Here is a 24,741-nt window from a genome sequence, read left to right on the forward strand (position 1 = left end):
CAGCGTCTCTGCGCTTTTAAAGTCAGTTTGGACTATTTTTGTTTCTCTTAAACCATCACAGTGGGGCCTGTTTTCCACCGTGATTAAAAAATACAGTATAATTAAATATCCATAGCAGTGACGTTTGCATGCGGAGCTGTCAGGGGAAAAAGCAGAAAAATAATGAAAGCAACCGAGAAGCCATTGCACGGCGCTGTAGAACTTACTCCGAAGAAATCTGAGGTTCTTTTTTGTCTTTGAAAATCGTTACTTCTTAGAGAGTTAAATATTTAATTAATACTGCCTTAGATTGAAGCAAAAGTTATCATTCCCCCGCTATTAATATGATGTGCACCGGATACTATACTGCCTCTGAGGCGGGGGATAAAAACTTTCCTCTTTAGATTCTTCTTTGCAAACTTTCTCGGAATACCCCAAGGGGTTTTGTTCAGGATTTCAGCTAACCTGAATACAGATTGTTGAAAAATTAGGATCAAAGTTATCTGGTGCATGCCATGTGTCAAAACTTGTGAGATGGAAGTGCCTGAGAGACCTGCCATTTTGTGCTGTGATCGACCTCTTATGAATAGAAGCCCTGCATTATGCTTTGAGGAACGTTATGGCATTCAACAACTAAGAAGTAAATGTCATATCAGGTTTTAAAACCTTTTTATCAGGAAAACAATAACAAGAATATCGCTAAGGAATAAAAAACGAGCGAATTAGCTTCACTTGCAACTGTAGTAGCTTGAGGTAATGATAATGTTATTGGAAAAAAAGTTACAAGGATACGGAGAGTAACTACTGTATATCTTTACGATTGAACGGAAAGAGCTTCCAAGACTGCGGTATTAATTGAATGTGAAATGACATGTTTTACAGAACCGGGGGTGAGTCTGGGGTTTTTAGCGAACCACATTAGCAATCAGTCCAGTAATCTCGGCTATAGCAAAGAGTAACGTGCGCTTTTCTTTATTTATAAAGTTAAAAAAAAACATACGATTGTTTAAACGCTATTATGTAACGTTATCAGTAAGTTTGTTAGGAATGAGGTATTGAGAAAAAAGTCGTAGGCGGGGCACATCACATTTTTATGAAAAGAGCTTTTCTTTGATGATGAATAGGATAAAATCCAGATTTCAATGCACCCATCTGTTGCAGTTTTACAAATAATAATTAGAAAATACTAAAACGTTGGGAAGTGACAGTTAAACTCTTTTTAATTCGGAACTTCATTGTAGGATATGCAGGTGTTACACGGATCCTCCTTCAGAATAACCTCACCTTGAGTTAGTTTGGGGAACAGATCTCTTTTTAAAGATGGATTTTTTCTCATGTTGTGCTGCGAGGCTACTTGATAGCAACTTAAAATGACACAATGCTTGTAAGGGGATACTGCTCCATGCAACATTAAACAATGCGTATCTAATTGTTTTACTTTTGTACATCTTCCGCAAAGTTGAAATTAGATAACTGTTTTTTCCTTATATTCATTGTTAAAGGAAATGGACGAATAGCGTGTGCAGATGTATATGTAAATGGTAGTCATTGTTTAACGGTATTTGTTAGGCGGATATTATGTCTGTAATTGTGTCTCTGGGCGTAGACATTTTTGTCAGCTCTTCATTTTTTATTTCGCTAGAAATTGCGATGGATAAGAGTCAGTTTAGTTTGAAAAGCTAGAAATGCCACCCTTGACCTACTATTTCTGAAAAATGCCTCCTTACGCTACATTATATGTACTTGATATAAAACTGTCTCAACATATTTACACAGCATTTACCTGAGTGTAACAACATATACAATATACAATTAGTTGCCAACAAGGATGCAGTGGTTTCTGAAGATAAATCTATTGAGTAATGTGATATGGGGTGGATAGATGTTACCAAACCCACTGTTATGCTGTTCTGAACCAGGATAGATAAATTGTGGGTTTTCACATTTTATACCACACTATTTATAAATTTGCATATTAACAGTGCTTTATATACTAAAGGAAAGAAAGTTAAAGGATGTGTGAAAACAAGAAATGTTGTTGTCCGGATGTGTCTGTATATCTATTCTTTATCTGTTTTTTTCTGGTTCTCATTTACCTAACCTGTTCTGCCATTAAACATATGTGTGAGAGATCATTGTAGAAAAAAAAACAACTTAACAGAATAATGTTACTGTAGTTTTAATTTAAATCTTATTATATTAAAGAGTGTACCAGATCACTTTTTATTGATATGTTATAAATCTTGTCTTATAAGTGAATGCTATTGAAATATAACTAGGGTATATGCATAAAACATACACATGAATAACAATAACAGAAAAGAATGCCTCTTCACCACATCTACGGCATTAAAGAACTCTTCTATATCTTTTGACACAAATAGGAAAACACATAAGAGCCCACAAATATAACAGATTGAATATCGTTTGTCATATTTTACACAATTATAAGATATACATAAACTAATTCTTTAGTGGTTATCTTGAAACTAGACATTATGTTGCCTTTATTCATTCCATTGTAAACTGAAGATGCTGACTTGAACTAGTGCATGAAATAGGTAACTTAAAAAAGTAAGAAATGTACTGTACCTAGGCTACCTTTAACACAGTCAATCTGAAACCAGTGAAGTGCGTCTAGTGCAGAGACGTGATCAAACAGCCATTCCACACTTAACTGATTCTACAGACTTTAATTGGTTGAAATTGTCTTCCAGATGCACAAGACAATCAGGCTTCCATGGGGTGGAATCACTGGAAAGGCTAGAGATTAGTTATTAATTGATATGTGTAGTGGATCCCAACTGGCTGTTAAGGTGTAAGGCTTTTACCTGTATGGACCTGATCTTGTCCATACCCATCACACTAATTTGATAGTTGGATAAAAGAAAATCAGAAAATAGATTCAAATTTTATGTGTGCATTCTCGAAAGGAAATGGCTGCCTTAACACCCAAATCACAGCTGGATGTGAAGCATTAAGTCCTTCAAGTCACATACTATGACTTAACTATAAAATCTGTGTTTCCTTAAAAGTTTAAGGGACGGTGTTCATCGGAGCCATAAATTATATCATTAGAGAAGTGGCAACTTGGAATTCCCCCCAATATAGAATGTTTCAAAAGAAAATTAACTACTATACTGCATGTCTACAATTTAAGGCAAGAGAAAGTGTAATGTGTACAATTCTGGATGCATTTTGGTAGTGGTGAAGAAACTGACAAGAATTTAAATTCCTCTGAGATGGGAAATATTTTTTTCCTTGGTGAATCCTGAATGCCTCAAACTCCCATCCCCTATCTCACCTTACTTATTCGCCAGAACTATTTGGATGGATGAACGTTGCTTCTTCAACATTATAACCAGTTGTTTATTGTAATGTATGTATCACCCACCTAAGAAGTACGCCTTAAATGATCAATCAGAGAGCAATCAATCACAGCTGATAGGGATGGACTGTTGTTACTCTATTATGGTTCTAAAGGTAACGATCAGTCATCTTTCATTCTGTCTCTATTGTAAGAGCCAAGGCATCATGATATTCTTTTGTTGTTTTTTTCGCAAGCAAAGATTATGAGTGCGATTTCATACTGTTTTTCTTTTCTTTACCTTGCCTCTTATTTCAAATCACAATTTACAGTGATCGTGTACTTAGCGAATAAGATTTTTTGCTATTAAAGTTCTGACATTCCATAATAACCCAATCACACATGGAGTAAGGAAGTGAACAAAATGGTATCACAGTGTAATAAGCTTAAATTAGAGATATTTAAGCAATTTAAGCAATCTCAGAGGAAATACCATACTACAGTTTTCACAAGGAACCTCTGTTCTTGAAATCTTTTCAGGTTGAGTTATGAGAAGCAAGGATTTGAATGGTAACTGAATAACTGCTGCTTGTCCTAATGATAAGAGATGCTTGAACTCAGTCTGTGTAACACACAGGTGTAGAGCATATTAAATGTCTCTGTTTTGGGGTGGTGAGAGGAAAATCTTTTGGAGGAATTGATAGTTCTTGTCTTGGCATTAAAAGAATGTGAAAAACGTGTAAAGGGTATTTACAGTCCTTTGCTCTAAAATATACGAAGAAAGGTAAAACTTTAATATAGACACTTGCAGCAATGCAGCTAAACAAATAGACCAAAGAAAAACAAACGTCATAACGATGTGCTTTCCATAGATGTCTTTAGAGTCCAAGTGCTGTATACAATTGTTAGATGTAAAAAATGTTGTAGGATCCTTGTCTGTTTTGTTCCCCTTATAGTTTACAAAGTAAAGCCGGGATAGGTTAGTCAATGCAGTTTCAGTGTAATTCTCAGTTTAGTTATACCAGACTCGTTTCTCCCTTTCCCTTGAGTTTACAGAAAGATCAATATGATCGCCAGCCTGAAGAGCTGGATTGATGTTGTTATTTAATAATTGAAGGAGTTAAGTTGGAACCATTTGCACAACCTTGAAAAAGATAAGTAGTTAACAGTCTGACCATGCCATTTTTCTAGATGAATGGGTTCTAAAGTTTCTTCAGCTCCCCACAAAACTCCCCAGAAAAGATTTACTTTTGATTGATGGTAGTTTTTTTAAATGTATTTCTCTGATCAATTTGGATATTTCTTTTAAAACAAAGAATTTGTAGGTTATGAAAGAAATGTCTAGTGCCATAATAAAACCTATTTTTGTGGTTGACAACATTTTTTGTCTTTGTTAAAGAGGCCAATTTGGATTTAAAATATGTAATACATTGTGTTTAAATAACTTGCTTTGATCTTTTGAGGAGCACAAATTACAGCCATGTCATTTTAGACAAGAGATTTACGCAAATAGGCAAGCACGCATCAATCACTGGATTTAAGTCTCAGAATTTTGCCATTTCCTTTAGAGTCATTCTTTCTTGAAATAGGACTGAATACATGTAGTATTGAAACAACTTTAATTAAGGGTGTGTGATTGATGAGGGATCAGGTAACAGCACTGTTCACTGTTTTGTTAACCATATATCCCCAGAAATCTTTTGCAGTTTGCAACCAGTTGCCATTACTGCGGATTGTCTGCTTTTAACGGGTTTCTACAAGATGGCTGTTTGAAAAGAGGACACTGCACCTTTAATTAAGATCAAGAGGTTTCTGAAAAGGATGGAGGCGTACCAGTTATGTTGCCTCGTAAATCTGCCCAGTGCAGTATATTGTATTGAACTATTACAGTACACTATTATACTGCATATTCACTGCCTCTCCTGGACTTGATTTGCATAATTGGATCTTTAATGAAACTTGCCTTGTGGAAAAAAACATTGCAGGGAACAAAATTTTGTTGAGAAGTTGTGCTTCCTTTTAAAGGATTTGAACTTATTGCAAAGTAAGTGACCTGCACCGTACATCAATAGCATAACTACAAATAGGATGAGAAGTGCTTCTGAAAGCTGTACATTCCTAAACTGGTCTCACGGGTTATTACTACAATAGCAGGATTTTTTTAGCCTCGGGGATTTTAGGTTTTCTGTCTACACTCATATCGTATACTTGTTACACAAGGAAGATGAGTCTTTTGTAGACTGCAGTGTGATCATCTTTTAGACTTCTTCTCTTGCAAATATTTTGACAATTTCTAATCCAAAGCAGTTAGGCTTGTAGAGTATGGTTATGATTCTGTTTTAGTATAGCATTTTAGCAGTTTTTTTCCATAATGGATTATATGTCAGGGGACTACATGTCAGGAGTCAGGAGCAACATGTGCATAATTATTAAAGATTGTTTAGAATGTTGAGGATGCTTTTTTTATGGGTAATTAAATTATACTTGTTTTTCTCTTTTTTCTAGCAGCAGAAGGTTAAAAAGCTGATATTACCGTTTTCAATTAAATGTAAGTGTCACAGTAAATGAAATGTTATTTAACCTGCAGTTTGGCTAGCTTTGAAGGGCCTATCATTAAAAAAAAATTCTGGCATAAAAAGTGACATCGCAAAAGAGGATCCATTTAGAAGTGCCTGCATGAGAGGCCTGTAACTAGGGGGTGAGTGTTCCTAATCGAGCTCAGAGGTTAAACATGGATATTAACAAAGCTGATTATTTTTTTATCAAGAGACAATATCAAACAGCCAAAACATCACTGTTGTAGAAATGTAGGAGAAGCTCACATGTCAAAATGTTTCACAGGTGAGTATTAGATATAAGAGGGGGGTATGGCATTAAGTAGCATTCTGCTGCTGTTGAGCTAAAGCAGAGTTGTTTTTCTTTTTCCCTAGGCATATACAGTAGTTGGAAAGTTTTATCACAATGTAAGGATAGGCAGAGCTTCCAAAGGTATGTTTTCAAGTGCATATTTTAATTTCATTACAAGAGGCCATATCTTTTACTGCTATATTGTTTTTCTGCCCCCTGTGGACAAGGCTCTGCCTGCTGTTGATTCTTTCAGTAATGATGTCACTGTGATAGTGGAGAGCAAATGTCTCCTGATTCCACCATTAAACGCCTGGTTGATTTGGCTGATAATGATAGCATTGGCGTCTTTCTGCTCCGAGACAGATCAAGCCCTATGAATTAACATCTCCTTACCAGAGAGGGAGCTTGATCGTGTAAAAGGATGATGTACTTAATCGTATCTTTGGACTGTTCTGAATAAGCTGTTACAGACTTCTGTATTTGTGTTGATAAAAGAAGGTTCAGTATTAATATAGATTGTAATAAACTTCACTGTGACAGTATATTGAACATTTTTTTTCACATAGCATATGAATTTCAGTAAAGTGGGAAAATCTGGATTTCTGGTGTAACATGAGTAAATCTTTTTTTTATCTTTTTAAAGGATTACCATTTTATATAATTTTGTAGGTTCTTGAAACCTATTCCTTGACATAAAGTGACCAGAAAAAAGTGTTAATGACTTAAATTCAAGGTAGTTTCTTGCTTGCACATTTGAACAGAAACCAACCAGTTTACCCATGCATTGTAAAGAAATCACAAGATTTTTTTCCTCCTTTTTAATTAGGTTTCCTATCCGTTTTACTTGCAGAGACATGTTTTTTTTAAAACTGTGATGACATACATTTTGAAGCTATATTTGAGAGCAAAGTCTTTTTGCTTAGACAGATACAGTAACTATATTGCTGTTTTAAGTACTGCTCTAGCAAAAACATGAATTAGTACATTTATAGAAATCAGCATTCCAAGATTTTAACACAAATCCTTCTGTGAAGGTAGGGGTCACCTACTGTTCCAACAGTACAATAATGCCATTTAAATGCACAGAGCTGTTAAAAGGTTATTTTTAAAATATAATTTTCTAAAATATTTGTACATCTGTGACATGTACTATTTGTCCTCGAGCCTAAGGAATGCTTCCAAAACACATTTCCAAGTGGGATTCCAAAGAGGTCTTTTAGAAAGCTTGTTTCTTAACATCATTAGGTCTATGACGGTCTCCTTTTGGAAAAATAGGATAAATATACTTGTGCAAGAATCTCATTGGAAAGTTATATTATATGCAGTCATGGCAGTGATAAATAATTCTTAAAACAGTCATTAAATCAGAAGTTTATTTACAGGTATAGCAGAAAAGCACACATCAAGGATAAAGACCAATGATTTAACAAATAGTGACCTTTCTCTTGCACATGTATTTTCGAACGTAAATAACTTCAGATTTATCATTTCGTTTTACATTTTATAATGTGTTTTCTTGCTATGAATAGATTTTAAAAAAATTTCCTTTTGATTCAAACTGTTTTTAAATGAAGTACCGAAGTGCAAGTGTCTGAAATCTACACTGGTACCTAAGAGACTGATGTTCAGATGAGCCCCCTGTGTTCCATGAACCCATAGTGTTAAACTTTGGTTTGTCAGCTGCATATAAAATACTTTTAACTGTAACTCAAGGTAAGAACAACTGTAAATAGTACTTACTTCAGGGAATTTGTTTTTATTTATACATATTATTAGGCAGCTGAATTTAAAAAAATGGCTTTTTGAGAATAGTCCCTAGATACTTAACTACCGCACGCACCTTTTAAGTCTTATTTGTGTTACTCCTCTGGTTCTTTTGCCGTTTCTTGTGATATTTTTATGAATTCGGTGGGGTTTTTATCTTTTAATCTTGATCACCTAAAACCTTTTTTAGTTATCTGAATACAAGGTTCGCTTTCTTTCATCTTTCGGTTGTCTTTTTTGTACCCGTTATAATTGGCAGAAAGATAGGATAGAATGCTGTGCTGTCTGTAACACGTTTCCTCCTGTGTTAGCAAATGGGACTCCTGGTACTCTCTGTTTGGATGGGAGAGCTCAGGTTGTTGCTGTACGTGGGATTGGTAGACCAGTAGTGGCCCTCTGGACCAGGATCTCTGTAAGGTGATGGGGGACAATGCACTGTAGAAGGTGCTGAGACAATAAACAGAGCTCCTGACTACCTGTGGTCATTGAAGATCCTATGGTCCTAATTGTAGTTATATGGATATTAACCCCTGTGTCCTGGCTAACTTTCATTTAAGTCTTGTTCTGTCTTGCCATCCGGAATTTCTCCATAATCCAGCTGGTGAGGTAATTTTGAGGAGTGCTGTACTTCAGTGATGGATGACATACTGTAGGACCTGTCCAAAATATGCGGAGAGACATTGATATCCTTATGGATTGAAAGTGCTGTGTAAGTAAGTTTTAAAGCCCACAAGTGTTAGAAAATCCATGTCTTTTAGTATAGATAAGAAATGGAGGAAATAGTAAACCAGGGTGTAACTTCAGCTAAGTAATGTTGTTTTGGTTGTATAGGTCATGAGCTCATCTTCCATTTACAAAACGTGTTGCCACACTTGAAAGTTTACTTACACATAGTTTTCTAGCTGTTAATATGTAGAGTTAATCTGCAAAAGGTTGAAAAAGTGCTTGGGAAAAAAACAAGAATATTTGGTAAACATAATAACAAGTAAAAATCAAGGACAATATCAAGGACCTTGCTTGTACAGTATTTTAAGGCAGCAAGTCAGTGCATGTTTTAATTTTTATGGTGCAGCATTTATATTCTCTTATTTTAAAGTCTGCCAGGCTTTATCTAAAAGATTTACATTTTACATTAGCACAAAAAATTTAATTCAACAGAACTTCAGTTCAGTGGCGTTCCAGATTTCCACGCAACATGACCTTTGTGAAAACACCTCATTCCTTGGATTTAACTACGTACATCTGTAATGATTAGGCACCTTGCAGTGCCTAGAAACTTAGAGTTCTATGGTCTTAAACTTTAACTATTTATTATTCTAATTGACAGTCAATGTTTAATCTAGTGCAGTTTTTATTTGATTTATTCTGTTATATTTTGTTTGGTTTTGTAGTAATAGTTTGTATTTGCTGCTGTATCTTACTTTAAATTGTATAAAATTCCTCTTGGAGAAGTGTTTTTTTTTTTAAATAAAACTTTGGCCCTGCTGTAGACTCCAGTCAGTTTTTGAATGCAGGAACAAATTTCAAATTAACTGAATTGTAATAACGTCACTTAATAGACATACAGTATTATAGTTTAGGCATACAACCTGATGAATTCATCTTTCCAGACAAGGATACAAATGTTCTTTTGTGAATTTAGTTCATTTAGGATTGTGGTTTAATAGGCATTTTAGGTTATGATTAGATTAAATTATTGAACTATTGAATTAATAAATAAGACTGTTCCTTACCTGTGTATAGGCCAAACTCTGCTTTTATCTTTGAAATAGTATTTTTTTTCTCAAACGTAAGTGGTACACATAGAACAGTACCATACATGTGCATAATGCCAAGCAAGCAGATTTATTCATTTTTACAACATGTTCTTGTACCCGTGTTCTGTGAGAAATACTTAATTTGACCATAGAAGCATTTGGTTTCACCTCTCTTGGACTTTAGTACTCTTTAGCTGCATGTATACATTGTTTTGAGTCTCCTGAAAGCACATTGTTCTAGGGTCAGTTTGCCACTGAGTACAGTATTTAATAGAGAGGTGGCTTTTATTTGTCAGGGACAGGAAGTCATGCATTTCCCTATTTTCTCTTCCTTTTCTGGAGGCTGCTGTTCTCTTTGCTTTTGTTGTTGGTGGTTAATCTGGAAAGTGATCTTAATTATTGAGGTTCAGTCTCATTTCTGTACTATTTAATCAAACTGCATAGTTAGTAATGAGAAGATGAAATTGCATTCTTGCATATAGATGCTACTGAGCTTTGAAAAGAAGGGGAAAGGGATCAGCTTCTTTGGAGATACATAAATAGCTTTTCAATATTCATAATTTAGGAAGCAATAATAGTATATTTTTATTATTGCCAATAACATTAATAAAACTAGTGCTTGAGCATTGCAATATTTAAAGCAGGTTAAGGCACTGGCAAATTTTCGACTAGTTTCAAATTTTATGTTTGGAATGCATTGCTTTTTAATTATGCGGCTGATTAATTTTACAGTTTATTTTCCATTGATGTATGCTCTCAAAACAAGTTGCAGTGCAAATACAGTGTTAAAGGAATGAGAAGAACCCCAGCAGACTCTACAGCAACCTCCACCGTGAGATGCTTATTTCAGACCAAAATGTACGAGGCATCTTATGATTTTTGAATGGATGCAATTCTGACATGGTGTTGCAAAAGTAAGTTTTTATATATAAAATACATATAGGAGAGCTGACACCATCTCAGACTCAAATATGTTAATTCATGTGATAAAGTACAGTAACTATAGGGGCACTTTCTTCCCAGAGGAAGCTTAAGGCTGCAGGCAGCTGTGCCTTAAACTTGGGTTCACAAGAACTGATGGACTTTGAAAGCAGGATAATAATAATGGGATACTTGTAGGTGCCAGATGGTAATGTTCAAGGCAGTGGATATTCCACTGTTCGCTGTCAACAGAATGACTGCCCATTTCAAGCGAAGCCATAAGCTGTTTATGAAATTCCTGGATGCTGAGTAACAGTCATTTTATACAGTAAAAAAGAATTTAACAATTGACAGTGTAGACAGTAATGCAGAGCTTTCACCTCTGAGACAGCTATAAGACCTTACCTTGTGGCAGGTGACACAATACTACATACTGTATTCATGCGGTTTCTGTCTGACTCTGTTTTTAGTTGATGAGCCCACGACCTCAACATTCTCTAGGGGAGATGCCTGCTTGTATGTAAGAATGGTCATCTGCGCACAAAGAGCAGAATATTGATAAAAGGTGATGCCCCATTTCATGCTTTCCATTCAACGCAAAACAGATTGAGAATCAAAGCAACAAAGCGATGCCGGGCTTGATCAATGTCTTCACTGGCCACGGTACTCCACAAAGCACCTGCTGTCCTTAAAATCTCCCAGTCAACTCCATCAGAGAAGTTTGTAATATAGAATCTGTGCCAGGAATGGACTGATAGACCCAAATAATACTGATCTTGTTCACACAATTTATGATGGAATTATAGAGTATTAATGCCACCCGTTTTGCCAGTGCCACGGATGATTCCAGAACAAATTTAGGTAACTGTTTATTTACGCAAGTGCTCTCTCTCTCTTGTGTTGTCTCTCTCTTTCATTTTTAATCTAACCAAAATGCTATTCAATATTATTTCATAATAATTAAAAACAGATGTCAGTATACATACTTGTTTTATGTTTTACTGTTTGATGTAAATGTTCGATGAACTCGATCGAATCAGCTAAGTTTAAAAAAAACAGATTGCCACCCATGATCAGATTGTGTGGTAACATTAGTATGTTAGGGACGTCTGAATGGGATTTTTTTTCTTTATTTCCCTCGAAATGTATTTCTACGTTTTTATGTTGACTTGTACTAAAAGTGAAGAACAGGGGTATTCCACCTCAGGTCACAATTAAATTACATTTTCCTGGTCTTTGTTCCCAGAGGAATTCCTCTCAGCATTATTATATCTCCAAGTCTTTTGGCATGAATCAGCTCTCTGACTTGGGAAGTGTCCAGGGTTAAATAGTCTGACTGCTCTGGTCAAGACTGATTAGTCCTTGCTGACCTAGTGGATAAAGGGAGTCCCTCATGTCCATTGTCAGCAAGAGACTCAACAGCGAGCAGTACCACTGTAGCTCATCTTTCACAAGCTCTGACATTGTAGGAACACCAACAGGGGCAAAAAAATGAAACTTTTATTTAAATAAACCCTTTGAAGCCAAAACTGATAAGGTCTTTTTACTTGTAAGTTATGAAGCCTTCTTTAGTATTGAAAAACGTTTAGTCCTAAAGACATATTCCCACATACGGTATAAAGACAGGTATTATCTCTAAGCCTTTGTACACTAAGGTGCTCCTCTTATTTTAGGAAAAAGAAAAAAATCCCCAAAAACAATCCTGACTGTGTTTGTGATCAAGACATATGTTCACTTTAGTCAACAGAGTTACTCTCAACACCGGAGACTGGTGTTTTGAAATGTTCATTCACCTGATAATTTAGGCGTTGCTTTCTTCTGAGAAAATACAAAAAAAGTGCTACTGTTTGACCTTTCATTTCTACAAACTCTTCACTTAACATTTTGTTCCTTTTTTTTGCTTGGCTGAAACTTGTTCGTAACAGGATGTTAAATATATAGTGAAAAGAAAGATTATGTCTATCTGGTTGCACTATTCCTTGATGTATGCGCCATGTCACAGTGCCATTGTCTCCTGGGTAAAGAATGATAGTTCAAATACCTACTATCTCTCCCCTGGTGCTCCAAATGCTCGGCTTTGAAGTTTTTATAATCCATCTGTCATCTTCGAGCAGGGAGGGCACATGTTCTGTACCACTCAATTACAGAATTTTCTTTGCCAGCTACAATGAGACAGGAAAGAATAATATGGGTAGTTGAGAGAAATTTTCGATACACTGCATTCCTTGAATTTACACAGATGCCTATTCCTGAACATAGAAATAGTGTGTGTTTTTATGACCGGGATGCCTAAAATACTTTCTACTTTTGCAGTTATGAGTGCTATTGACTGATTATTGTTTAAAGACAATGATTTTGATAAATTTCAGACTAAACTGCCAATCTTCTCCTAAAAACGCTAACTAATTTAATTTTATTTGATATAAATATTTATTTGAAAAACATAGGAATGAGAGAATATGAGAATATGAATTTTAAATTATTATTCCTTTTTTTTCCCTTAAAGATGCATGCAGAATAGCATTTGGTGTCTGTTTGATGTGCATTCTAATGAAGTTTGTTGCTGTGCTCTGTGTTAAAATCATCTTTAATTAGACTCCTCGTACTGTATTTCAGGTTTCTAAGCTAAAGAAATGTAGGGCTCCTTTTTGGAGAACTGAAAACTTCAGATGCAGCTGCTTTATAACACACAACAAATGATTTCAAATCTGAAACATCTTTTCATACGGATGAAAAAGAATTAATTGTCTTAGTTTTTTAAATACCGTTGTTAGATGCTTTTCCTTTTTCTTTCGTAAACAAATTACATAGAGAAGATGAAAGATTGTGTTTGAAACAAAAAGGAGAAATCTGACAACCCTGGTAGCTTCTGAAACTTCAATATCTTAAAGTAATTGTTTCATACAACTTATATATCTTCATTTATCGTTGAATAATACATTGGCCTTTTTATAAATAAAAGTAGCACCCATCTGCTTCTTGAGACACTCCTGGCGCCTATTCATTGCAAAAATAATACTCGTCCTAATGACTTCCACATATTTTGAAATCTCCCTTTTGAAATTGGTCTTGGCAGATTATTTGCAGGTACTTGAGTTGCATCTGTTTGCAATTTTGCAAATGTGGAAGACTTTAATGTGGAGCACTGCGAGAGGGCTATTTTAATCCTTGAGTAACACTGGCTGTCATCAAAAAACCACATTTATCTTCCCGAAGGTAGTTGCAAATGTTTAATGTTAAAAGACAGTAAAAGGTCAGGGTCAAGGTGAAGGTTTCAAGTATTTCCCTCTCTCGCAACACCCCTGCTGTTGACACTGTACAGTATATTTGAGTCTCTTTCGTTTTTAAGTCTTCACCTGAAAATACCCACCAGCAAGAGGATGATTTCTTGATAAAAGAAGTGATCAGGAGACGAAAAAAGCTGAAATAATTGTGACTTCAGTCCTATTATTACTACCATGTGGCTAGCAGCTGACCAACTTAAGCCGTTTTTCTTTAAACTGTAATAATGTACTCTATTGTCTCACACAGGATATTAGACATTACTCTGCTTTGAGAACTGTAATTTTATAGGTGGCTGCAATTACATTAATTAAAGGTGGTATTAAACGTGATCAGTTTCACAAAAAATTAAAAACTCACGAATTAAGTTCTTTATTTTTTATAATACAAGGGGGGTGCTGGGGGAGGAATTATATTGAAAGTGTATGCCTTGCAACTTTCTCCCTGTTGGAAATGTTTATTTGAACAGTAAGCTCATGATTTGAATATTTGTAATCCATGCTTAAATTTACAGGCCAGATGAACTTTTTGGCACAGGATTGCAGCCATAAGAAGGATTTTCTCAAAGCTTTACAAAATTTTAAGCCATTTGCATGGCTTATCTAATTTAAAAAAAATGTTTTCCCTTTATTTATTTTTTTTACCTTTAAAAAATTACATTGTTTGAGTCTCTGCGTATCTGTATGGAATCTCTGTGTTTAAAAAAGGCCTCAGGCATTGCTTGAGAACATGGGGCAAAAAAAGAAGGGAAAAAGTGCAAGATAACCATAACCAGGGAGGGTTTTGTCCATATTTAATTCAAATGAGATTACTTGATATTGACTTCTAATGCTAAAAGGCCACCCATCTTGGAGCCACAGCAGCTGATGAAGCGAGCAAGCGAACGCTTTCTTAAATGATGCTAATCAGTCCAGAGAGGCCTGGCCTCTATCCCCATCAGTTTTCTGTAATTCAGATGTGCTGATAACCTGAAATTAAATGTGTCAGTATGCAGGCTTGGAATGGGGGGAAAAAATAGTAGGATCAAATTAGCAAAAAAGGAACATTTTTCCATATGTATGATGAATGTAAAGATGATTTAGTTGCAGTTTTATTTACAGTCTGAATTAAATCTGGTGGCACAATGATGCACTGATTATGCAAGTTATTTTAAGCAGGTAGTTTTTGTTAAATATGGAAGGGAAAAAGAAGAAGGCTGATTCACAGCACAGCCCTGTTCTTCTGAGGTCTTGGCAGTTAACACTGTGAAGAACGGAGCTCTTTCAGGGCATTATATAGATTAATTTACTGTGCCATAGGCTTCCAGATACATTTCACAGGGGAATGGATATCTTGTGCCTGTTAGCTAAGGGGACTAACGTCAAGGCCTGGGTAAAGTAAATAGTGACTTCTGGGGTGGATATTTGTGGATTTTGGTGAAATTTCCATGAAGTATACGATGTGTGTTTTAAATGTGCATCATCTGGGCTAATGACTTGGTTGTACTGCTTGTTTTCCCAGTGGAAAATGTGAAATGTTTAGGGCACTTTTTCATCTAAATGAATCCCTTTATTTAAAACAAAGAACAAAGACTTCCTGCCTCACCCCCTTCTTGAAAGTATAGTAAAAGTCTCCATATTTTGTTTGAAATTGAAATATTGAACCTGTTTCTTTGCAGTCAGTAGATTTCACCTCCTTCATTAACTTTCAATCTACTTTTATTTTACTTACCTATACATATGAAAAGGAAACGAAAAATAAGGAAGTGGAAACTTCCACGTTAACAAAATCTTTTTCCAATGCCAGCGTAAAAACAGCGAAGTAATCTGACATGAATAAAATCTCGCCTAGCCAGACGGCAATTAAGAAAAATGACAATTCTTTTTTTTCTCTCCCATTCCTGTAAGAAATGTAGACAAGCTATGAATCTGAAATCTCCTAACTTTGTCTGCTAAAAAGAAATGGTTGTTTTTTTTATTTTCAAGCTGTGATTGTAACACGTTCTTGTTTGGCTTATTCACATCTGTGTATAGATTGTTAAAGCAAGAACTCTGCTTAAATAACCTACTTTTGTCTGACAACAGAATCAGTTATAGAGGTGCATATATGCAGAAAGCTATTTGGAAATGCATCCTCGTAGTTGTCAGGTTTTATTATGCAGGAAGGTGTCATGTTTGTAACGAAGCTGAGTGCAGATGGCAGAGTGGAAGAAATGGATCACTAATTTTAACAATGATTAATGAACAGAGATGGAAAATGAATTACATCGGACTATTGGAGGCAAGAAATATTTTTGTGAAAATGTTACTTCATCTGCCAGGCTGTTGTCTGCAAATTATTTTCTGAGATCCTTTGTATAGTCAACACTTGACTGCTTTTCCCCATTATTTTATAGTTTTTCTGGTTAAGTACTGCACGTTATATACAGGGCATGTACAGTATTATCAATAGAAATAATGTAAATAAGGCATAGGGTAATCTTTTCAAATTTAGTGTTTGGCTACATTCAAATTACATCCCTACAGAGATTCTTAAAGCTATAGTATTTTGATACAAAGACTTTACAATGTTTCACTGGGTAGTGCATTACGTGTAAAATTAGTTCTGTTAGTGTTCTACTGCAGTTTTGTCTTACAATAACTTCTCTTCATCTCTGTATTGACATACCAGCTAATAATAATCTGCTTTGAAAAAAATTGTTTACTGTTTCTTAAGACTGAAAACATTTTTTTCATGTTTTCGCATTGCACGACATTAGGTGACAGAGTGAAGCTATAGCTTAAGGTTGAATATATTGCTGGAGTTGATAAAATTCATAATTACCATTCTGCCATCTCAAACAGCCCTCAAACTGTAAATACAGAAGAAATGTGGTAGCATGCCATAAATCGCTTTCATCAAGATTAAATGAAAACAGGAGTTCATTATACATTTGTTATAAGCAAAGACGCCCTACTGTTTCCTGTGAGAGAGCTCCCTATACGTGCTTCTAATACGAGAGGCAGAAATTAAAAATACAAGATAATAGATATATGTGAAATATTTTGAATTTAATTATGCTCCTGATGGGAAATACTTTAGGAAAACAACTTCTGGAACAATGTGTGCAGCGCTCAGGTTACATAGCATATGCTAAACACTCAGAAAACATACACAATGCTTTGGTGAACAAGGTAGGGTAAAGCTCCTGGGAGCCAATTTAGAATGTGACTTAAGGCAAGCATGGCTTTTTTGTGTCTGTTTCTTTTGGCACACTATTGAAATAGCAGTGGTGATTGGAATTCCCTTGCAAGCACAAGGGGTGGCCTGCATTGAGACCAGCATCTGTGCAGAGTTCTTGCAAACGGGAGGCCAACTGAAACTAAGTTACTAGGTTACGCATTACTTTAAAGCTAGGATGTGTAGTTCACATAGTTTTACTGTCTTGCTTATTTGTCTTGTATTATGTTGTACCATACAGGAGTCTTTTCAAGTAGGATCATGTAACATGTTTGCTATTTTTTTTTCTTTTTTAATACTTTCAAAAATGTACGTTAAAAATGTGTCTTATTTTCCAGTGTTTTAAGAAGTAAAGACAAATATACAGTATACATATGTACATAGAGGTCTACATATGCAGACAGTATAAGTGTATGTGTGAGAGATTAAATGCTTCAGCTATGTTTGACAGGTAAAGATGAAGGAATGTGGGATGAAAGTGAAATGATGTTTGCTTTGAAGGAAGAAAGTGAAATAGTGTTAACGATAGGGCATCTCAACACTCAATCAGAAAGCTTTCAGTGATATGAAAAGTGAGTCAGTGGCAGCTTCAGCATATCTTGCCCTGATGATAAAAACTCTTAAAGACAATTGTGGGGGGAAAAAAAGACACAGTAGGGATTGTCTGTACTGTATGTCTTTGTGTTTTGAAAACACAAACTATTTCTTGAGCTGTACTTCTCTGTTTTTATTTCAGTTATTGCTGAAAATAATTATTTTTAGACCAATCTCAGAAGACATTCGGTTATTTTTGTATTGAAGTGGGAGAAACCCCCAGTTATGATGACCTCCTCTTTCCTTTTTAATTCACCTAGGGGAAATGTGGAGATCATCCATTCACAATATACAGTAGAATAGCTTCAGCTGTTCGGCAGCTTAAGCACAAAACTGAACACAGCATATGGATTCCAATTTTTCATCTGGCTGTTTGATACTGTTTTCTCTCACTCTTTTTAGATGTATTTGTTTAGAGGAAGGAATGTAAGGCGGCTTAGGCAACGTTAGCTTAGCTGTTGCAGAAAAATCATATTAATATTGACATTTACAAATTCATTGCTCATCCAAATGATACTGTTATGATAAAATTGTTAATTTTGCGGTACAGAATTGAAAAGGTTTTATGTAGGATTAGAATGCGTTTTTACGCTTTAAATGTAGAATATTTAAAACATAAAAAATGTGAATAAAAGTTATGATAAATCCAGAACATAGGAAGTAGACTATAAGTGAATTTGCCTGAAACAGTGCACTTCATGGTTTGTGTGACATACTTTCAAACTGGCAATTATTTTAAAACTATTCTGTGAATTTCCTGGTTATTCTGCCTTGTTTACAGTGACTTGTCTACCCTCATATAGTAATTGTCTGTATTCTCGAATGTATAAACATAATTCAGAGAGTTGCAGGTATGGATTACTGGCATTACAATTGATAATTTAAATAGGAGGATATTAAAGTTGTCTGTCATTTTCCTTTTAGCTGAAGTAAACAAGTGGAGTTGAACTTTGCAGAACACTGTCACCTTACTAATCAGGAACTGGAATCTGTATCACAACACTTCATTTACTTGATAGACAAAAGAACAATTGCGCTTGAAGTAATGTGATTTCTAAATAAACGCCGCCTGTCAAAAGAGAAATGCATTTACTTCAAATGTAGCTCAAGGAGACAATTAGCAAACAGAGGTGACACTGTAAACAGGTGCACCCATTATTCCCAAAGCTTGTGGCAATATATTCACATCTTTTAGACTGATGGGAGATCATGTGACAGTTTGGTGAATTATCTGTCTGCATCACCAGACTGATGAAGCCTGCTGCAGTTTGCACATCATCTCAAAACTGCTACTTAAAATTATATGGAAAAGGAAACAAATTATAGTTTGGGTAATAAAGTACTTTCTTCAGCATTGTATTTAGATAGTTATTAACAGTGTTTTTCCTTCAGACTTTTATTTAAATTCTAAAACAGCAATGTCCTGTATGAGGTCAAGTCAGTTTGTAAAAATTGATTGCTATAAGTGCTAATCAATGAAACCTTTTCTCTGGCAACTGCAAAGCTATAACATTTTATTAAAAAAAATGGAGGCCTTTACTATCTTACACACAACTGATATAGCCTACAGTATTCATAACCAAAAGCTGAAAACAATAATGTTTTTTTTCTTCAGCACATCTTAGCCTGGCTTCATTTTGAACATTTTCAGGCTTATTTAAGACAATGTTAAAGGTTCTGCTAGTATTGCTAGAAAAGTCTGATTCTTCCTTTGAAAAGAGTAAAACTGAATTTGTGTTGCGATATTTTTTAGGTTGTAAGCTACAGTATAATTATGTCAACATTTGTTAATGCATAAATGTAATTGGACTTTTATTCATTCCTGCAATTTGTTTCTTTCTAGAATCGTTTGTAGATTGTTCTTGTAATGTAAGATACATACAGCAATTTTTTTATACAGAATCTCAGTATTTCTACATATGTTTGAACTTTAAAAAAATTCTGGTGACAAATTTCTGAATCATTTTGGAAACATCACAGAAACACATGCTTCCGGAGAACTGCTTTTGATCAGGCATAAGTGAATATCATCTTTATATAATCAATCTTTTTTCAATGTTTCCCAGAGTAGACTTGTGTTGCCTGAGGATAGAGAAAATTAACTAATTTTAAAACTTGTGAAGGCAGATATCATTGTTTCTTGCTTATCCCTCCCCTCCCAAAGTAATAAACTTCTTTTAGTAACTTAATTAATTAATAATAATTAACTTAACATTAATACTCAATAATTGATATCGAGAAATGGTTACATCCATCCATCTTTCCATTCTGGGAGCTGTAGTCTATCCTGGCCAGCAACAGGCGCAGGGTGGGATACACCCTGGATGGAACACCAATCCATCACAGGGCAGACACACAGGCACAAGCATGCAAAACCAGGGCCAGTTTTCCCAGAAGCCAAAATGTCTTTGGACCTTGGAAGGAAACTGGAGCACCCAGGGGAAACCCACATGAGCATGAGGAGAGATATACAAAACGTCATGCAGATAGCACCACAGGAACTAAATCCAGTGATAACAACTGCACAAAATGGATACAATGCAATGAAAATGAAAATATATGTTTCTTTAACTGTAGACCTTGTTTTGGAAATAAAATATACACCAAAATGTGTGTTAATTTTAAGGCACAATAGAGGATGCAGTAAGATGTTTCTTGACAAAAAACATGGTCTGTGGGCTCCAGGAGTAAAAATGTACATTCTTCAGTATTTTATATACAGTACCATCACAATCTGTACAAATGGAAATAATTTTATCTGACTCCATATGTCCTCTAGAAACATTACACTTTAAATATTATAGAGTACACTGGTTTCGCTGCCATAGCTGATAGATGTATCAAGGTGTTTGTGGTATTTTGTACGTATCTGAAGACATACATTTACGAGACCCTTAACGTGACCATTACAAATAAAAAAGAGGTCACGGAAAGTTACAGATAGTTATGAAACTCGTTAAACATAGACCTTTAACTTATTACTGCTGCCAATGTCCTTTTTAACACAACAACAGTGCAATAGTAATAAGACATTTTTACATTGTATTATTATGTATGTATTATTACAGAAATATAATATCTGTTATCCATTGGCAGTACCAGCAGGTGTAGTGTTTGCATTAGAAGCAGTGATAATGATAATAATTGTTTTAAATTTTTTTATTGCAGAATAATTATTTAAGAGATGCATATAGTCATCTGTGTAATCAGTAAAGTGCGATTACTGGAAATCCACTGGAAAGCAGATGGTTGTCAGACTTTTTTTTTTCATTTTTAACTATCGAGATTATAAAAGCATGGTAGGAGGACAATTGAAAGGACAAACAATAATGATTAAAAAAACTCCACAACAAACAAATCAAAAGCACATAACTGGGTATTTTTTCAATTTTTCCCAGCATTTGGACCCAGGGCCATTAGTCTGACAAAAGCAATAAAAATGACAGAAAACCACAGCAAGACACAAAAGATATAGAATTGAAAAACAACAAAAAATATATGCGTGGTGGTATAGATATATAACATCCATTGTCAGCAGCTAAATGACAAGCATTAAGACTTTTATTATTTTCCATTTTGTTTTAATATCAAAACAGTTTACTTCCTTGGTTAGGAGCACATATCTCGCTGTATCTTTTATGACTGTAAAGCTTTTAATGACACAAGCCTCCCATGTTCTAGGGTCGGGTCTGATCAGAACAGGGAGGATGCCCTACATTCCGAACTAATTGTATAATTGGAGAGCTTTCTAAACGAGCAGCCCTTCACAGTCTGTACTTCCAAGCTTTCTTCCTTCAAAGCAAATCACAAAAGACCATTTTGGGAATAATAATTTCAAAAAGAGTCCATTATTAATCTGTACAGTACTACTAGTACTTCTGCCACGGTAAAGTTATGCACAGCAAGTCATGTGAGACAATTGTTAAATTCCGCTGTTTGTTTGCTTTGAATTTTAAAGAAAAACTGCTAATTGTTTTAATAAAGTATCAGGTGCTACAGTGTGTATTTGGAAAAAAGACATAATGGCATTTTCATGCTTTTTTATCTTGGCTGTTGGATGTAATGAACATAAGCAAAATTTGCAGGGAATTCAAGTATCCTGAATATTCGATGTACTGATTTCACGTTGATTTAAAAATGTTGTAATATCATTGCCATAAAACTTATGATACACCTGCACGCTGTCTTTGCTTTCATATAAGTTATGTCCGTAGTTGTGCAGAATTGGATTTTTTAATTTATAGCCTGTCCTGTACTATTCATTTTCATGGAGCTGGAGGGATAGCATAATGATTTCAGAGGCTGACTATTCTAAAAGGATACCAAAGTGCAGTAAAATGAGTGTTTTAATTAACCTTATTGATCAGCAAAATAGAAGCAAATGCAATTTGCATATACCATGTGTGATCAATGAGCTATCTGATTTTCAAAATCTGATTTCTTCACAGTGTTTGCAGGGAGATGGAGAGTCCTGATGAATATAGATCAATCTTTTGTTATGCCTTTAACTTTGTTTTTTCTAGTGATTAGTAAAGCTATGCTAATTATTGTTCCAATAGGTCTGTGATATTTTCCTATAAGAGAAAATTAAACAACAAAATCTTTTCCATCTTGTAATATATTGTAGCTAGTCAGTTCAGCAAAACAACTAAGCTTATTGATTGAAAAGTTTTGAAATAGGAAAAAAAGACAACTGCTTTAAAAAAAGATTTTCTGAAACGAATTTAGAAAATCTTTTTCAAATATCTTGCAATGTGCTGTATATGGAAATAAAATCAAGGATTATTTTTAAAATCTTTTTTAAAATTTAATATAGTTGTGTGCAATTCATCAATTTCCCATGAAAGGTCTTCAAACAGAACAATAATTGACTATTATTAACCATCATTTTTGGCTTTGTAAACACAGTATGTGGGTTGTTAAATACCACTCTCTATTTGTCAGCTGAATGTAGCTCCAAATATTAAAAACGTGATGTTTCTTGAGGCAAAACAAAATCTGTTTTTTAAATTTAGAAAAAAAAGTGTGGAAAAGCAATGTGTTGTTTTCTTGAATATGGTATATCAAGCAGTATTGATTTATGCTTTTAATATGATGTACACTAGTCAAGGACAAACTGTGTCTGAAATTTGGTTTCATTGCATTCATTTTTTAGAAAGCTTTTTTGAATAGTTTGGAAAACAAAGGGTAATTGTTTTAGCCCAGATGTTGCTTTTGCACAACAAGCAGGATACAATGTTCCCACTGAGCTGATGAGCCCAATCAGTGAAATGATTAAAAATTGATTTTGTCCCTGTAATTACAGTATGTAAACTACTTAGCCTGGATTGCAAAGGAAGTGATTTTCTAATTACGTATATACTCTGGTGTCTAATGATTGGTTTTTTGAAGTAATGAAGAGAGAGCCCTAACGACTCCTTGGTGTTCTGTTGTTTAAAAAAGACCATCGTTAGGGTAAGCAGCAGCAGACTAAGAGCTCAAATTGAATTTTCAGCACTGTTAATGTGCACATGGATTTGTTTATTTAAGTGATGGTAACATGTAATTGGACTAGTAATGGGTATCATGACTTTTACCATGTCACATGTCAGAGGCCTGTATCTTTACATAGAAATTTCTGATATCTGAAAACTGTAACTTTTGCTTTATTTGTTTTGTGAATTCCTGTCAGCTATTAACAGTTATTGGATAAGTGAAAAAAGTAAACACCTACTAGTAACTTCTGTCCTGAAAAATGCATTTATTATTTTTTTTCTACTACCATTAAGTTTTGTTGACAAGAGCTCAATGTAGTTTATGAAGACACAGTGAGGGAGGCATTTGAACATGTAGCTCTTCCATTTTAATGAGTGTAACAGAGGAAGACTAGATGTAAGAAAGTACTACACAGAATTGGTTCAGATCTCTGTTAAACATATGGATCAGTCGATTTCAAATTTACAAAACAACAACAAAAGAAACAAGGACCATTCTGTCTGAAATATCTCCCTGCTAAATCAGAACTCATACATAGAAACTGGGTTAGTTTGTCAGGAAATGGTCACAGGCTCAAATTGAGATGAATCCCATGTTCAAGGAAGTCCTGAGTGTCCAAAAGCTGATTTATAACACGTTTCTACTTAGAGAAGTACTTTAATTTCACGTGATTCATTTCAATAAATGTACATTTAAATGATGAATACACATAAATGATGAATACCTGTTCATGTGTTTACCCAGTTCACCCTCTCTTAAGACCGCTTTAATTATCTGAGCATTATAATTGATATTTGTAACAGTATTTTAGTATAACAATATCAGCTTTTAGGACTGAATTAGTACAACCCATAAGTAAAATGCAGTAGAAGTTTTTAAAGGCTAATCTCTAAGGATGCTTGTTATCATAGATAACATACTGTGGTGTCTTAGTTTTAGAGCTGATATTGCCTGGATGTCTGCTTTCAGTAAAATCTTTTCCAACCTGACAGTAAGGTTCTTATTATCTCTTGGGAGAGGCAGGACTTGTATCACCACAGGCTTTTATCTGGTCTCGGTCACATAACCAGTGTTGTAAATTCATGAACTTTTAATGCATCGGTAGAGGGTTCAACACAGCATCAAGGAAATATGTAATGTGTGGTGTTCAGGGTGAAGCTAAAAAGGGTATCAGGGTTTTATCATAAAGAACTATTGACATAAACCTGAATCGTTGCCTTTATGAATACCAAATGGTTTGATAAGTACTGTATTTAGAGCATTTAGGAGACAGTACTGAGTGTAAAAACAAGTGCTTTGCCTTCACACTACAGCCTAATAATTGTGTTAAATCACAGAAAACTAGGTAATGTATGAATGTAGGATTAACATTATACATCTATAATTTCTTGTGTTTTGGTGATCTATAGCTCAAATAAAAAAATCAGGTGATTGTGTATTTTGTCAAAGCTGATTCTATTTTTATTCTTTTTTCATATTTTCATTATAACAGTATTATCAGTGACATGGTTAGATCCAGTAGCATATCTCTGTAATCTACTTTAACATATAGTTCATAATAGAATATAAACAAAAATAACCCACCAATATGTACTGTAATAGACTGTGAGACGGCAC

General features: G+C 34.7%; 1 protein-coding gene across 2 annotated transcripts in view; it reads left to right on the forward strand.

Annotated features, from left to right (window-relative positions):
• The window catches only part of znf536 (zinc finger protein 536), a 170,757-nt gene that overhangs the window by 127 nt on the left and 145,889 nt on the right, over positions 1-24,741 (forward strand). The window lies entirely within an intron of this gene.

This window comes from Atractosteus spatula, chromosome 21 (genome assembly GCF_055471065.1).
Source record: "Atractosteus spatula isolate fAtrSpa1 chromosome 21, fAtrSpa1.hap1, whole genome shotgun sequence".
Classification (NCBI taxonomy): Eukaryota; Metazoa; Chordata; class Actinopteri; order Semionotiformes; family Lepisosteidae; genus Atractosteus; species Atractosteus spatula.